General features: G+C 43.8%; 1 long non-coding RNA gene across 1 annotated transcript in view; it reads left to right on the plus strand.

Moving 5' to 3' along the window:
• Nucleotides 1-10,708: 10,708 nt before the first annotated feature.
• Nucleotides 10,709-12,189, plus strand: part of LOC128351385 (uncharacterized) — a 41,473-nt gene continuing 39,992 nt past the window's right edge. The window contains exon 1 of the long non-coding RNA XR_008319747.1: nucleotides 10,709-10,843. This is a non-coding gene — a long non-coding RNA (uncharacterized LOC128351385). The remainder of the gene's footprint in view (nucleotides 10,844-12,189) is intronic.

Consider the following 12,189-nt stretch of genomic DNA (forward strand, 5'->3'; position numbering starts at 1 on the left):
TGGGGTTTGTATTGTAATCATATAAGATTTGTGAAACTTGACTTGATTTATTTTCAATAACAAACCACGAATCCACTCTCATTTGCTACCAGATAATCTACACTGCACACTGCGCAGTGAAGACTAAGCTGGAATTTGTTAGGGATGTGCATGGTCCGGAGCAGTCCGGACCGGCACCGAAGGGGGGCCTTTCTTTAAGGGTGGGCAGGGCTTGCTTATCCCTCCCGCCTCTTTGCCCCCACCAGAGGCCGTATTTCACAGAGTAATGGGGGCGCTGGAAACCAGCCGCCCCCGCCGCCCCCCCTGCCGCGAGCAGATTAAGGCAAAAGCTACCACTGCCGCCATCGCCCGCCAGCCCTCCCTCCCTCCCAGCCGCCCGCCCGCCCGCCCGAGTCCTCACCCAATGCTGTTTTAAACAAAGAGAGGAGCTAGCGAATAGAGCTCCTCTCGCTTCAAAGTCCTGGACACTACTGAGGCTTTGCGCGCGCACATGCACGCGCCACAAAGGACACCGATTGCTGGAGGCCCGGTCTACCCGCCGGGAAAAGGCCGGGTAGACTGGGCCTCCGATCGCCGGAAGCCCGGGCCTCCGGCAATCGGCGGCCCGGTCTACCCGGCCTTTTCCCGGCTGGTAGACCGGGCCTCCGGCAATCGGTGTCCTTTGTGGTGCACGCATGCGCGCGTGCAGAGGCTCAGTAGTGTCCAGGACTTTGAAGCGAGAGGAGCTCTATTCGCTAGCTCCTCTCTTTGTTTAAAACAGCATCGGGTGAGGACTCGGGCAGGTGGGCGGGCGGCTGGGAGGGAGGGAGGGCTGGCGGGCGACGGCGGCAGTGGTAGCGGTAGCTTTTGCCTTAATCTGCTCGTGGCGGGGGGGGGCGGCAGGGGCAGCTGGTTTCCAGTGCCCCCATTACTCTGTGAAATACGGGCGCTGGAGGGAGCAAAGAGGCGGGAGGGGTAAGTAAGCCCTCCCCGCCCTTAAAGAAAGACCCCCCCCCGGACCCGGACCAGCCAGGTCCGAACCGGTCCGGCAGTTCGGAGGCCTTTAGAATGGCCTCCGGACCGGTTCGGACACACCCCTAGAATTTGTGCTGCCCACTCAGAGCCTGTAGGCAGGGCAGTAGGGAACAGCAGATACAATAGGCTAGGGACTACAATTTGTAACTAAGGGACAGATACAATGTCAATAACGGGATCAGATAGATACAATAACAGATACAATATGACTAGGGATTGGGAACAAATAGATACAATAGGGAACAAGATACAATATAGGCTGCTGCTGGACTTGTGAAGGTCTTGTTCTCGAAAGGCTGCAAATAATGGGTGCAGGGAGGAGGCTAGGCTAGAACGTGTGCCCATTCAGAGAATGGGCAGAGATTCTGATCTATGTGGGCACAGAGAGGGCTGGATAGAGCAGGGCAGGCTTCTGTTTTTCAAAAAACACAACAAGTGCATGTGCCCACTAAGAGGCAGAGCCTGTAGGCTGCTGTTCAAAGAATAACAACAATTCTGTATATTATGGGCACTGGAGGACAGGCTTCTTTTTTAAAAAATGCACACACAAAAATAGTTGGAATGGGGAGAAAGAATTTTTTTTAAACATCACAAGGCTATGCTACCTTTCTAACCACCTCGTACTAGCTGGCTAACGGGGATCTCTATTTAAACTTTAAACAGAACCCCTACTTAAACATCTTTTAAATAGCACACAGCCGTTTTAATTCAGTTGAAACCCAAAACCTCCCTCTAAACAGGAAAAAACCCCTCTAGAATACACAACTCAAGAGACGGGTGTGGTGTGTGTGTGTGTGCTTAAATAAATGGGTATTCACTCATTCTAAGTCTTCACCAATGTTGAGCCTAGTATTCCACTTCTGTGGTCTGGTCTCTGAGAGTCCTTCAGTCTTCAGATGAGGCAAAAGCCTCAAAAATCTGGCAAATCTGGAGGGGGAAGGGTGTGGCTTCTTGCTGGCCAAGTGGTCAGAGGTGCTCTGGGGCTGACAGTGATTCTCTCAGCAGCAGGAAGGGTGGCAGGGGAAATCAGAAAAAAAAACATTTTAGAAACTCTTTTCTTCCAATTCTCTTTTTCTCCAAAGAAGAAGAAGGAAGGAAGGAAGGAAGGAAGGAAGGAAGGAAGGAAGGAAGGAAGGAAGGAATTAATACAGGAGAGAATCTACCCCAAGATGGCACAGGGCAGGAAGACTGGGTGGCACGAGGCAGGCTGGCAACAAGGCTGAGCAATGGCAGAAAAGCAGGCTGGCAGCAAGGCGGAACAATGGGGGCAAGGCAGAACACAATAGGCAGCAAAGCAAAAAGCAAAGCTCTCTGTCTCTCTCTCTTCTCCCACAAGGCAGAAAGAAAGAAAGGCTGCCTTCTGCCCTTCTAAATACCCTTGAAAATCCCTCTTTGAACTAGCCTCCACCATTGCCCCCTCTTCTACCTTCCCCTGGCCAATAAGGGGTCATTTTGCACTTTGCAGAGCCAAAAGAGCCAATCGAGAGTGAGGAGACAGTTCTCAGAAGATCAGCTCATGCTTTGCTATAGCAACCTGAAGGCTGGAAGGGCAGGAAATTCAAATCGACATCAAACACAAAATGGAAACTGACTTGGAGATCGCCACAAAATGAAGCAACGAAACTTTCGGAGCTGAAACGGAAAAATTTTGGAAAGTGCAAACGGGTGATTTGTTTTGTAAACAAATTGCCTGAAACAGCCGGATTCAGGTACAGATCGTTCTGTACCTGAAACGTTTCGCACATCCCTACTAAACAATTAAAATCATTCAAACAACATTAAAATCATTTAAAACCATTACTAAAAATTTAAAACCATGAATCTAATTAAAAGCAACAGAGGAGGCCAGTTCCTGAATAGCTACCAGATGGGTTGGCAGCAACTGCACACAAACCTTTCCAGATGATGTCAACAGGCGGTGGGGCTCATGGTGAAGAAGATGTTCTCTTAAATATCCAGGGCCTATGCTGTTTAGGGCTTTATAGATAATAACCAGCACCTTGTATTTTGCTCGGAAACGTATCAGCAGCCAGTGTAGTTCTTTCAACACAGGAGTAATATGGTCTCTCCTAGATCGAACGAATCGAACAAATAGATGACCCAGAGACCAACCTGGCTACCACATTCTGAAGCAACTATAATTTCCGAACTATGTACAAAGGCAGCCCCACATAGAGCGCATTTCAGTAATCCAGCCTGGAGGTTACCAGCATATGTACCACCATTTTGTTGTTCATCTCAAGAAACGGACGCAGCTGGCGTATCAGCGGAAGCTGCTAAAAAGCACGTCTGGCCACCGTCCCATCCTGGTATACCAGGGAGAGGTTCGGATCTAGAAGCACCCCCAGACTGTGTACCTGTTCCTTCTGTGGGAGCATGACCCCATCCAGAACTGGCAGATTAAAATCATCTCTCGAGTTCTGACCCCGCACAATAAGTACCTCCATCTTATCGGGATTCAGCCTCAGTTTGTTATCCCTCATCCAGCCCATTACTGCCTCCAGGCAGGCATTTAGGGAGATTATGCCTTCTCCTGATGATGTTGACATGGAGAAATAGATTTAGGTGTCATCAGCATTATGATAACACCGTGCACCAAATCTCCTGATGAGCTCTCCCAGCGGTTTCATATAGATGTTAAACAAAATCAGAGACAATATGGAGCCCTGAGGGACACCATAGGAAAGTTCAGATTTTGAAGAACAACAGTCTCCAATGGACACCATCTGGAATCTGCCCATGAGGTAGCAGAGGAACCACTGCAAAGCAGTGCCTCCCACACACAATCCTCTCAGATGTTCTAGAGGGATACTATGGTCAGTAGCCAAGAGAAGAGATCCCATAGGACCAACAGAGTCACACTTCCTCTGTCAAAGCCCAATTGGAGCTCATCCATCAGGCCAAATATTATATTGTATTGTCAGGCTCGCAGTACAGCCATCTACCTTCTGCTCTCAAAAGAGGTTGAGGTGGCTTCAGAGTTTTCAGCTGGGGGAGCGTTAAGACTTACAGGCAGCACTTGTTCCACTCACCAGTCCTGGCCTAGTGTTGCTAGCCCCAAGGTTCAGTCAGAGTCCCAAGGCTCCTTCCACACTGAGCCCCCTCCTCCTGTATTGGGAGCAAGTCTCTCGAGATCTTGCTTTGAGATCTTGCAAGAGCCTCTCTCGATCCTGCGAAGTCATGCTGTCTGGTGACAGCTAGGCAACATCTCCCTTCCGAGGCCAGTGTGAATACTTCAAGGTGGGTGTATAGATGTCTACTTCTTCTGCCTCCTGATAGGATCCTCCCTGCAAGACCTATATGTGGAAACCCTGGCATTAAGCGCACCATGTTTACTTGTGGTGATTGGCTCCACCTCAAGGATTCCCCTACATTTATGTATATTATTTAAATTATAAATAATCTACAGTAAATAAATAAATATTCTAACAGTCAAGAGCATGGTGTGATTTGCTGATTTGCTGGTCTGGTTCCATGTAGCGCAGATTGACAGTAAAGATATTAGGAACATAGCTAATTAGGAACACACATGAAATTATAAAATCATCATGGTCTTGACTAAATAATCAGGTCTCAGCTCGTTACTTCCCTTTAAAAAGATTAAAATCCATGATGCTTGCCCAATCTAAGGTTGAACAAGAATGACTTCCAATGCTATGTTGTCTGAAATAAGGGTCTCCATTAAGTTTAATGGGATTGCAACTAGGTTTTATTGGATTTTTATACTTTCAAAATAAAGAACTGTTGCCAGAATAAAAGAGCTGCATTTTAGAATCAGACCCATGGTCTATATAAAGCTCGGGATTCTTTCTCTAACAACCATTACTATATATTTCAGAGGAAGCCAATGGGATAGCTTGATTTCCAAGGAGCTGGAGACATTTAAGGCAATTCTCAACTTAAAACCAAGCTAACGTGACCATGGCCAACAATAATATAAGTGTTCCATTTATAATAAATTTTAATTTGCCTCAAACCAAAACTTTGCTTTCTCTTGTTTAAGATATCTATCTATCTATCTATCTATCTATCTATCTATCTATCTATCTATCTATCTATCTATCTACACACGCACACACACACTGTATATACACACACATACACACACACACACACACACACTTCTTTAAACTGTTTTTAATGTTTTAATTGTTTTTAACTGTTTTAAAAATTGTTTTGTATTGATTGTATTTTAAAATAACCGACTAGGATTTTGTTTTTACTTCTGTGCACCACCCAGAACCATTTGGATAGGGCAATATATAAATGACATAGATAAATAATATATTACATATTTATATATTTATTTCACATGACTTTCATACAATTTATCAAATGCAAAAAAGTTATCTATGTCATCAGCCCATGACTTGGTAGTAGCTGAAGCACACACACCCACCCACCCCCTTATCCCTCTCCCTCTCCCTTTCCTGGAAGGTTTTGGTGGGTGGCATAACTTCAAGGTGGGGGTGATTTTAGACAAGTATATTACATCTAAGTATCTAAGTGGTACTTACCAAAGGATTATATCAGGTCTGTATTAGAACTATGCTGGGTTTTTTTAATATATTTGAATATTCAAATATTAGTCTGGCTGACATCCAGACTAACAACGTGTGCAAGCAGTGAAAGCACAGGACATGCTATGGGGCGTGGCAATATTTGTCAATGTCCCCTTGCCTTTGTTCCCAACTGTGACTCCCAAAAATATGTTGGAGGTCATGCACCCTCAGGGTCATATTTTTGGGAGTCACAGTTGGCTACAGCACAAAGGGGAATGTGATGGGAATTGTTCCTCCCATGTAGGATGTGCTGCAGGTTTGCTGCATGCACGCTTTGTTAGTCTAGAAGTAAATCACTATTTCAAAAAAATACACTGTACTACTTCTCTTACTTCTGAAAATGTTTTGGTCCTAGAGCTTAGCTAGTGGCATTCACTGAAGAGGCCTTTCTTCCTTCCTTCCTAGCTTCCTTCCTTCCTTTCTTTCAATTGAAATTGTTAATTGGGAAAGTACTTTTTAAAAACACAAACGTATGCACTGAGTGCTCATTAAAACAGGGGATTAAATCACTCCTCTTACAGCCAGATGTAAAAGACAGGTGCTGTATAATCTGACACAGCTCTGTAAATATATGTTTGTTTTGATCATCAGCATCACTCTTGATCTCAGTTCTAGGATTCTATGGAGGAGAAATTGCTAATTGCACCAAACTTTGCTGTGATTTGTAGCACTCATATTGGGATAATGGATTAGACCATCACACTCGGCTTTTCTTTTGTACTTCTTAACATGACTTTTTAAACTTGTCTTGCTCCAGAAGACTGCAAGGAGAACTGTAGGTTAAGGTAAAAACAAGTAAAGAGAAAGGCCTAGGGAACCTAAAGGAGGAAGAAGCTATAAAGGGGAAAGGAGGGAAGGAGAAGAGAGAGAGTTAGAGCTATGCTTTAGGGCTGTAGCATATACTTGGCATGCAGAAGGGCATATGCGAGTGCACAGGGCATACTGGGGAGACCCCCGGAGCTGGGAGGCAGCTTTTCGCCTCCCCTCCGGGGTCTACTCATGAGTAGCCATGCCACGGAGCTGTGCTGTGGCTACTCATTATCGGGAAGCCTGGGTTTGTGGAGCACTCGCTCCACAAACCTGGGCTTAGGGGAGGGCTACAAAAGCAGGCTGGCCGGTTGTAAGCCACCGGCTCGCCTGTGAGCCTGGTGGTTTACACGAGCAGCGAAAATCAGGCTAAGGTCTCCTAGCCCGATTTTTGCTGCTCGTGAGAATAGCCCCAGTGACTATCAGTTGCTACCAGGAACAACTGGTAATGATATAGAAAATCTGCATATGATCCAAATGGTGAGCTGCATATTCAGGCCATCATACTTTCAAGTGTTTTCCATAAGACAGTGATGTGTAGACCAGCTTTTACTTTTAGACAGATGTTGCTAAGGTCATGAGGCAGCATTCACATAACAGAAGACCAAGTGGATCTCACTTCCAAGCAAGTCAATGGGGCTATTCTCACGAGCAGCAAAAATCGGGCTAGGAGAGCCTAGCCCGATTTTTGTTGCTCGTGTAAACCACCGGGCTCGCAGGTGAGCCCGGTGGCTTACAAGCAGCTAGCACACTTTTGTAGCCCTCCCCTAAGCCCGGGTTTGCGGAGCGAGCGCTCTGCAAACCTGGGCTTCGCAGTCGTGAGTAGCTATGGCGCAGCTCCGCTCTGCGGCTACTCACCAATAGACCCCTGGAGGGGAGGTGAAAAGCCGCCTCCTGGCTCCAGGGGTCTCCCCAGTATGCCCTGCACACTTACGGCCCCCGAGCTCCCCACCCCCCGCTGGCTCTGTCACGGAGCCAGCAATCGTGTGGGCGGCCGATCTGGCCGCCCAGGGCTCCCACTCTGATCATGAGTGGGGAGAGTGGGCTTAGCCTGCTCTCTCCGCTCTGCTGCAGAAACCAGGTCTCACAGATCATGAGACCTGGCTCAATGTATGGTTATTATTTCCTTTTATTTTATTTATTTCAAAACACATTTAAAGTTTTTAATCTGCTTTCCTATTGTAAGAAGAAATGCTCAATGTGGATAGAAATCTCAGCCACCTAACAATTCAAAGCACCCTAAAAACAATCTAAAAACTTTAACTAACAGATAAAATGTAAAAAGATTTAAGTAGCCTTTGTTATTTTTGTCAGCACCTGCATTCATTGCTGATAAGGCATCACAAGTGTGAAAATAAAGGCATATTCATAACTGAAAATAAAAACTGTTTCTATTTCCTGCATTTGTAAATCAAATGAAAGCCACATTGACTATAATACACATCTGATTTTAGAATGTCTATGCTCCACTTTCTGTAGCTCATTAACAACATTCGAAAGTGACTCATTGGAGAATAAAAGGTGTTCTTACTGTCATTTGCGAAAACGGCCCAAGGATATTTTACTGGAACATTTTAGAATGATAGGAAAGTTAATAATTCTTAACAATGCATTAAATGAAGATTAAGGCTACACAATCCTGTGCAATGTACTTGAGAGTAAGTACCATTAAACTCTGTGGGACTTACTTCCAGGTAAATGTGCATAAGATTAGGCTGCAGATCTTATTCTGACAGCTCCGCTGTTCCAGAACATATAGATTATGGAAAGGAATAATAATAAGACTGATCCAGTAGAGACATACAGAAAATGATGGGCCATGGTAAATGGAAAAAGGTAGGGAAAAGGCGAAACCAAGAAAACAGAGAGAAAAGTTTAGCATGCTGTCTTTTGACATCCATTTTACTTTCTTGTACACTCTCTCTCTCTCTCTCTCTCTCACACACACACACACCACACACTAGGGCAGCTCAGCCTGGGTTAGGCTGCTCGTGTGCAGTGCCAGGATCAGGGCTTATCCCAGTGCTGCCGTTTTGCCTAACCTTACTTCCAACCTCAGCCTTTAGCCAGGGTTAAGAGCGTGCCCGTAACCCCATCATTGGAGTCATGTGTGTGCTCGGGCTGCATGCAGCCCAAGCATACATAGAGTTGGGTGCCTAGAGTGCCCAACTCCCAGGCATTGTGGGATTCCCATAGCCTGGGACAACAAGTCCCAGCCTCTAGTGATCTTTGCTGCATGGAGCACACCCATGAACACGCAACGGATTGTCTGGAAGGTAGGTGGAACCCTGCCTCCCCACCCCCAGTCCAATGGAGATCATATGCATAGGCTTATTGTGTTTTAAATTGTGTACACTGCCCTCAGATACACATATCAGATACACACACACACTACACATATCAGGCAGGGTGTGTGTGTATCTGTGTAGAGTGTGTGTATCTGTGTTGTGTGTGTGTGTATCTGTGTTGTGTATCTGATATGTTATGGATGCCAGAGATGAAATAAACACACACACACAAACTACACAGATCAGGCAGGGTGTGTGTACACACACACACACCCTGCCTGATATATGTTGTGTGTGTGTGTGTGTGTGTGTGTGTGTGTGTGTGTGTATCTGATATGTTATGGATGCCAGGGATGAAATAAAACACATATTAGTGAGATCCAACAACTGATCTTCCACAACATGAATTGTTAATATTGTTATTAAGGTCTTGCTTCTGAATGCTCTATATAAGTTGTATATGGTTTCATTTTACCATCATATTCCTTGGAGCTCAAAGTGAGCATCATCATAGTTTCAAATACGTTATATAAAATGACTTTTAAAATAAGCAGACCCTGAACAAAATTCCTTGCTTATCCCATTAAAGTGTGCCGTCAAGTCGGTGTCGACTCCTGGCGACCACAGAGCCCTGTGGTTGCTTTGACAGAATACAGGAGGGGTTTACCATTGCCATCTGCTGCACAGTATGAGAGGATGCCCTTCAGCATCTTCCTATATCACTGCTGCCCGATATAGGCGTTTCCCATAGTCTGGGAAACATAGTCTGGGAAACATACCAGCGGGGATTCAAACCGGCAACCTCTGGCTTGCTAATCAAGTCATTTCCCCGCTGCACCATTAGGTGGCTTTATCTCTTTAAAGGGTTGTTCAAATAAAATGGTTGGGCTTCATGATTAAATTCACCTAGTTGCAGGGTTGGGATGAAATTTCTCAAGGAAGACCAGCAAGGATACCTCTATTTAGGGCGAGAAGATGGATCTTTTAAGAAATGTGACAAAGACCAAAAAAAATTAATACTGGTTTTCATGCAGGGATGAGAAAAACATCCTTTGCCAAAACTCCTCAACACTTTAAACAAGTATTATGGATACATAAATGTTTTCTCTAACAGGGCAAATAACAATGAAGTCTGGTTTATATAGGAAAATAATGGCAGAGGAAGCATCAACCCTCCAGCGCTGTGATCTCAGTTTAATTTTCCATTTCTCACTGCTGATTTTAAAATAAATGTAAGAGAATGAGCTCTGAACATATGCCTCCTAGTTCTTGGGAAACCTTTATTAATGCCACTGGCCTACATGATGAGAAAAATTAGTCAAAGTAGTCCCATTGACATTAAAAGGACAAGTTAGGCAAATCAATGTGACTACCTTGAGCAATTTTTCTCATCATGGCAGCCTCTATTAATTAATACTCATTGTAATTTAAAAAATGTTTTTTAATTGCACCATGCACATGCTTCCCAATAATGCATGTGGAATTCTTTGGCATATGTGATCCTGCACTGTTAGAGGTTTTGTATCATTTTGCAAGGCTTTTCTATAAGTCTCAGCAGAAAAGAGCCATAAAGCTTCATATTTCTGAACATTATAAAACAAAACAGGGTTTCAGCTAAATCGTAGCTGTCCTTGCTTTTTCACCAGAACAAAATTTCTTAAGCTTCAGTCCTCCCACAATTTTTGTTACCAGGATGAAATATTGGTATTTAAATGCTTCATTTGTTCTGCGAACTACACTAGTATCTTCTTGTACTATTTTGACCTTTTCAGAATTTTGTAGTTTAATTGGATGGCTATTTTTCACTCATCTTCCTCTTAACAACCTCTGTGATGTCTAGGTGAGGAGGTGGTGCCTGGCAAATCAAGATGAACTTTATTGAAATGAATACAGAACAAAATATAGATTTCCCGCCCACCTCTCCTCTCACCACCTCCTCAATTTTTAGATCACCAAAGCCTAACATTTCCTTATCATTGCAGGATTCATAATGAGATCAGGATTCATAATGTAATCCTTGCTCCCCCAGCTTCATTTTTTCCTCCTCCCCCCACCTGAGGTTGTTGTCGAAAGCAGCTGCAAAAAGGAGAGGGGGGAGTGGTTTGAAGAATAAGAATAGGATCTATGATGGCAGTTCTGTTAGATGGTGCTATTTGTTGCTGCTGAAATGAGGTAAGAAGACAGCTGTTTATGCAAATAAAATGTCTCACAAATCCACATGAGAAGGTGTGCACAATACTTATAAGAAAAGAAATGTTCCCTCATGACCATGCTGCGTCTGTTTCCTGAATAAATCCCACACCCTTTTTAATTCCTATCTGCCAACTTGTCTTAATGAATATGGAACTCTGCGTAAAGCTACAGCATAATGAATAAAAAGGTTAAACTTTGCTTTAGTTTGGAAAGAACGCATGACTAATCCAGACTAGATATACAGCTCTGGCTCCTTCAAAAGGCAATCGTTTTTTGCTTGCCATGGTGAGTCTGCAGCCATTACCAACAAGCAACAAACATAATAGGAGGCAGTTAAATGCACTGGTGAGGAAAATCAGGTATAGAGAGTGGGTGTCTTACTATTTTTAATGGAAACTATAATTCATACGGGGATGGTTGTACCCAGCTCTAGTTTAGAAGTTCTGTTGCTAACCATCGCTGTCTATTCCTTTCATTTTTTAAAACAAAAATCATTTTTAATTGAGCACTGAGTAATTGCATTTCATTGTATTGTGTAAAGGTACTTGAGCATAAATTATAGCTTATTGTACTACATAAAATATTCAAACTATCAACAAGGCTGGAGAGAATAAATTATTTATTTATTTGTTATTGTGGCTGCTTTGTGATTAACGCATGAGATCAGCCAAAACTTTTAAAACCATGCTGCTGCATGACAACACAGGGAATGGCATTCTGTGTGAAAACATAGGGTGATATAGGTCCCCACCCCTTTAACACTGCTAGACGCCTTTATTTTTCCACCTTCTGTACAACTATTTATATGTTGCTTTAATTCATATGCACTTATATGTTGCTTTCTGCCACTTCATTCACAGCAATTTACAGTTTATAATACTAAAAAGAAGATTAACTAATTTGCTCTAGCTAGCATACTTTTAGTTAGGCAGTAGCTAATTTTTCTGGAGGCTTCTTGAGATAAATGTTCTGGAGATTTCTTAAGGTAAGCAATGGTTGACAGATCACTCTGGAGGAAGACACTCTCAGGAGACCTGTAAGGTGGCATGTATGCATCACCTGATTGAGGTATCCATTGACTGATGAAAAGTTAAACAACTCATTCACTACCCCTCAGAAAGTGTGATCTGGGAAAAGAAACAGCAGTTTCAAACCAGTGAGACAGATAGACTGGGTTTGGGAGAGGCTGGAATGGTAACATTGAAAAATCTGAAGCACTTTGGGGTGAAGTTTTCTCTTTAGAAACTGATGTAAGCTGCTGCTGACTTGGGCAGTCATCTGCTTTTTCAACTCTATCTAAAACCCAACTTGTATATTTGTAAATA

This window comes from Hemicordylus capensis, chromosome 3 (genome assembly GCF_027244095.1).
Source record: "Hemicordylus capensis ecotype Gifberg chromosome 3, rHemCap1.1.pri, whole genome shotgun sequence".
Classification (NCBI taxonomy): Eukaryota; Metazoa; Chordata; class Lepidosauria; order Squamata; family Cordylidae; genus Hemicordylus; species Hemicordylus capensis.